The sequence below is a fragment of the Mchenga conophoros genome, linkage group LG7, assembly GCF_057382185.1.
Source record: "Mchenga conophoros isolate Kocher_MC1m ecotype Shallow Benthic linkage group LG7, M_conophoros_male_GT1.1, whole genome shotgun sequence".
In the NCBI taxonomy this organism is placed as follows: Eukaryota; Metazoa; Chordata; class Actinopteri; order Cichliformes; family Cichlidae; genus Mchenga; species Mchenga conophoros.
This window is the reverse complement of record NC_140532.1, coordinates 25,386,877-25,392,267: the sequence shown is the minus strand read 5'-3', so window position 1 is coordinate 25,392,267 and position 5,391 is coordinate 25,386,877. Positions and strand designations below refer to the sequence as shown.

Sequence of the window (5,391 nt, the reverse complement as noted above, 5' to 3'; positions counted from 1 at the left end):
CCGAGCTCCTCCACGTTTTCCCTATTTATGTAAAATTACATGAAAGGTTACACTATCTAAGTTTAGATTCACTAAATTTAATGTATAGATTTTTTAAGGCGATAAAAAGGGGCACTATATTACAAGCGCGCAGTAACCCTAGTGCACTCTGGAGCATAGACTGAGTTACTGGGGGGATGAAGAAGTGCTCCTACAGTGTTATTACACCTTGTAATATAGTACCCCTTCTTATCGGCTTAGAAAATCCACACGTTAAATTTAGTTAAACTAAACTTGGAGAGTGTCACTTTTCATGTAATTTTACATAAATAGGGAAAACATGGGGGAGCTCGGTAGCTTCTAAAAGGAGCAAAAAGTGGAGGTATTTGGAATATATGGGAGAGGCTTTGCTCCATTTGCATGACTGAGGGCACGCACAAAGACAAGACTGGTACACATCAACTCGTCAAAGCTAAGGTAAGAACATATCTTATTATGTAAAATCAGTGAACTATTCCTTTAATTTCATTGTCTCGCTGGGGCCATTCCTTATTCCATAGTTTTTATTTTTCCAAGTTAAAATATTTGTGAAAATAAGTTTTACTGTTACAACTTGTTACCCAGAGTGTCGCACCAAAGTTCTTTACTTGTGATACACAGTTTTATCTGTTTAAAAGGATTGTTTTAAAGAAAATGTTTTATTGGAAGTCCAATTGTGCAAACAAAAAACTTACTGTTCAAAAAAAACTACCTCAGAGACCACAAATAAATTCTTGTCAAAAAGTGGCTAGGAACAACTGAAATATTGTGTTTGTTTCTGTCATGACCCTGTGCCTTCTCGGCTGACTCTGTATGGCTACAAGTGTTTTTGTTGCGCTGCATCTCTCTCTCTCCCCTGCACTGCGCTCTACCGGGGCGGAGTCATGACGGCTCCAGCCCCTGGCTCGGACACCTGCAAGCAATCATCTCACTCACTTCTTAAGGCGGCTGCTGAGAGTGCTTCCTCGCTGGATTATTGTGTAACACTCGTCAGTGTCATCACCTATCTGAGCCTTTTTCTGAGTTTCTGTCGTGCCACTACTTACCTGCCTTTCCTCTCTGTGCCAGGATTCTCGCCAGCCTGAGGACCGCCGTTGGTGAGCTAAAGCCGGAGTCCGAGCGACCTGAGATTCAGTGGATTTTGTACATAGCCCTCTTCTTCCCGTGCCTGTGCTTCCCGGAGACCCTCTTCCTGTGCCCCCTCACCTGTATATATTCGCACCTGGTGTCTGTGTGTGTAAATAAAACGTGAACTTTAGTGACGGTCTGACTCCGAGTCCCTCCTGAGCCTGACAGTTTCTGAAAGAAATGTCTTCTTAGAAGCGCCATGTGTAAAAATTGGAATACTGTTCAAAGGAAAACAAAAGTCTTGTTTTGTTATAAATAAAGTAGAAAACAAAAACAAAAAACACTTTAGTGGTCTTTGGTTTTGAGTGTGTTTGCCTTGATATATTAAGTTTTAGTAATAATAATACATTTAATTAAAAGACGCTTTTAATTAAACACTACGCAAAAAAGTGAGTTTTGTAATATTAGCACCACTTAAACAATTTAGTTTTTTCTATTAATATTAAGTTAACTGTACTTAAACAAATTATTTTTGAAATATTGAATACTTAAACACTTTAGGTAGCGATGACTCAATATAGTAAATTGTGACAATTTTACTTTTAAGTTTACTTGACTAAATCAGTTAATTTTTTGTTTTGGGTTGATTACTCAAATCATTTGAAGGGAATTGGTTTCCTCAAACGATTTAAGTGTATTGAACTTATCCGGGTTTACAGTGTAGGGCCAGAACCCAGCCACAGAAATGTACTAAAATTAAAACTAATCAACCCACCACCCTCACAAAAAGGATTAAAAAGGGTATAGTTCAGGTACATGGATAAAGGATACACACTCACAAAGTAATTAAGAAATCATACTACATGTACTATAGGACAGTAAATAGCAGAATTAATATCATGTGTCTTTACAATGACCATCCAAGGTGAACCAAATGTTCTGCAAATGATTCAAGTAAAAAGTCTTAGTAAACAAGTCAGTATGTACTAAGGCAGCACCTGAGGAGGTGGCAGTGCTATATAAATGATAAACAAAGCGTGCTAACCCCATAGCGGTAAAATTTAAACTATTAACAGGCAAATGTGGGGTTACCTGTTAATAGTTAATGTTAGTGGGGATGACACTCATCAGTGTCAAGGTGCAGCCAGGCAAGCAGGACGCACTCAAAAGTTCAGTGGATTTATATACAAGGTAATGTGCAACAACAATCCAAACAATTTCCACAGTGTTGATTATCCCAATCCCCATCTCTTCACTTTTTCACTAGTTTTGGAGTCCTGCAATTGAGTCCTGCACCAAACAAATTGTGACAATACCTTTGCCAGGGACACTGTGCCGATCAACGCCGACTCTGCATTCACCAACGAGCTGAATCGGTTCTACGCCCGTTTCGAGGTTAGCCAGGCGGCTAATTCTATCTACCGCCTGACTACCGAGGACAGTGACGTCATCAGCGAGAGACCGGTGACCAGCATCGCGGAGCATGACGTCCGAGCGGCACTGAGGAGAGTGAACACAAGGAAAGCGGCGGGGCCAGACGGCATCACCGGCCGTCTGCTGCGCTGCTGTGCTGACCAGCTAGCAGGTGTGTTCACTTACATCTTCAACGAGTCCCTGGCGAAGTCTGTGGTCCCCACATGCTTCAAAAGATCCACCTTCATCCCTGTGCCCAAGAACAGCAAACCCTCATCCCTGAACGATTACCGGCCAGTTGTACCTACCTCAGTAGTAATGAAGGTGTTTGAGAGGCTGCTGAAGAACATCATCTCCTCCTCCATCCCAGACACCACACATCCGCTGCAGTTCGCCTACAGATCCTACAGATCCACAGAGGATGCCATCGCCCACGTCCTACACACCACTCTCAGCCACGTGGACAAGAAACAGGGTAACTATGTGCGAATGCTGTTTGTTGATTACAGTTCAGCGTTTAACACAATAGTGCCCTGCAGACTGTTCACAAAGCTGAGGGATCTGGGACTTAACAGCCGTCTGTGTGCATGGGTGTTGGACTTCCTCACTGGCAGAACTCAGGTGGTGAGGGTGGGCAGGTGCTTCTCCAACAGCATCACCATCAACACAGGAGCACCTCAGGGATGTGTCCTCTCGCCACTGCTCTACTCCCTCTACACTTCAGACTGTGTGGCCACCCATGGCTCCAACACCATTGTGAAGTTTGCTGACGACACAGTGGTGTTGGGTGCCATCTCCAACAACGATGAGGCGGCCTACATGGATGAAGTGAAGAATCTGGCATCGTGGTGCCAGGACAACCACCTCCAGCTGAACGTCAGCAAGACCAAGGAGCTGGTGGTGGACTTCAGAAGGGGTCAGCACAGAGACTACAAGCCCATCATCATCAATGGAGCTCCAGTGGAGAGGGTGCAGTCCTTCAAGTATCTTGGTGTCCACATCTCCTCAGACCTGACATGGGCTGCCCACATTCAGGTCCAGACCAAAAAGGCTAGGCAGCGCCTGTATCACCTACGACAACTGAGGAAGTTCAGGGTCTCTCCAAAGATCCTCAGGATTTTCTATACAGGCGCTGTGGAGAGCATCCTCACACAGAACATGACATCGTGGTTTGGGAACAGCTGTGTGAAGGACCAAAAAGCTCTCCAGAGAGTGATCCGTACAGCAGAACGCTGCTGCAGGATTGCTCTCCCCCCGCTTCAGGACACCTACACCAGGAGATGCCAGACTAGAGCAGCGCAGATACTGAAGGACCCGTCCCATCCTGGCAACAAACTGTTCCAACTTCTGCAATCTGGTAGACGGTTCCGCATCTTCCGGGCAAGGACAGAGAGACTCAAGAGGAGCTTCTATCCCCAAGCCATCCGTGCCCTAAACACACACACCCGCCCTCTCACATCATCTATAATTGACTGAGACAGGACTCTTCCAGACACTAAACCAAGGCACAATGTACATTTCAATTCCTTTAATTTTAAATATGTTTATATTGTCTATCCTGTAAAATAGTCAGATGTCTATTCATATTAATGTACAGAATTCACCTGCTTGTTGCTACTACTGCAAATTCACCCAGTGTATATACTATATATATATATATAAAATGTTCTTCCTCTACCCCCCCCCCCCCCAATTTTTGCACATGTCGAGGAGCGTGTCAGGCTACATTTCACTGTGTGTTATACTTGTATAACTATGCATGTGACAAATAAAGAGCCTTGAACCTTGAACCTTGTTTTACTTTGGTTGACTTTGGTTGCTACAGCAGAAAAAAGATGAAGAGAAAATTTCATCACACAAATCGGTGGTGCAGATTTACAATTTACCTGAAACAGAGCAAAAGTGCTCTTTAAATAGCTTAATGAATATTAAGCATGTAAAGGAAGACGTGTGCATGTGTGTTGGTGTATGTGCGTTAGGAACATAGATAGGACTACGAAGGGGTGAATGAGGTACCAGGATTCAATGGTACTCCAAAAGGCTCACTTCTGTACACTCGGTGCAACCTTCTCCTCTACACTTAACTGTTTATCAGCCCTTAAAGGACAGTGGTCACTTCCTACCGATGTCTTTTTTAAGTACCCTTCATAACAAACACGAACCAATGAATGTAAGACTAGTGTGAATTGTTGATTTTTCACCTGCTATAATATTTACCCTTCATTGCAATTACCCAGTAATGTGCTTTGTGCATTGAAGTTCCCAACCCAAATTACATTTCACTCAAAATATACACCAAGTTCCTCCTCTGATTTTGTTCTCACCCTTTCTGCCCTCTCAACATTCTTCATCTCTGTGCACACTTCCACACTTGGAGCACCTCTGCATTCATTTGCACGCCACAATTTGAGCATGTGTTTTACTAGTTTCTTCTATAGAAAAATAAAAACAAAAATAATAAATAATAAAAAAAAGTATTCATTTTTAAAATGTCACTGAACACACATCCTGCTTTTATCACAGTAACAGTAGCACCTGAGTAGCCAGCGGTGAGGGTAGAAACTTAGATACACCAATAAGGAAACAATAATAATGACAGAAATGGACCCACATGTTATCTGGCAATGTTCAAAACAATAACAGGAACAAAAAATGTTCAAGAATAATTCACCTTAATTAGACAACTGGACTTAAGTAAAGTCTCGTTCAATCACCTGCCTTCATTTTATGGAGTAATTCACGCATTGGTGTTGGGCATGAACAGGAAAGGGGTCAGTCGGAGCTGCATATATGTGTCAAGGCATTTGTAATTTACAAAATAATTTAGACCTTCGAACATGTGCCTGAACAACAATGAACAAAACACTGAGAGAATATCAGAAGTGCATTAGG

At 42.7% G+C, this 5,391-nt stretch overlaps 1 long non-coding RNA gene across 1 annotated transcript; it reads left to right on the top strand.

Moving 5' to 3' along the window:
* The first annotated feature begins 380 nt into the window (after positions 1 to 380).
* LOC146570197 (uncharacterized) lies at positions 381 to 1,427 on the top strand. Its single transcript, XR_014893194.1, has 2 exons — positions 381 to 1,007; positions 1,087 to 1,427. It is a non-coding gene; the product is annotated as an uncharacterized LOC146570197 (long non-coding RNA).
* The last annotated feature ends 3,964 nt before the right edge of the window (positions 1,428 to 5,391 follow it).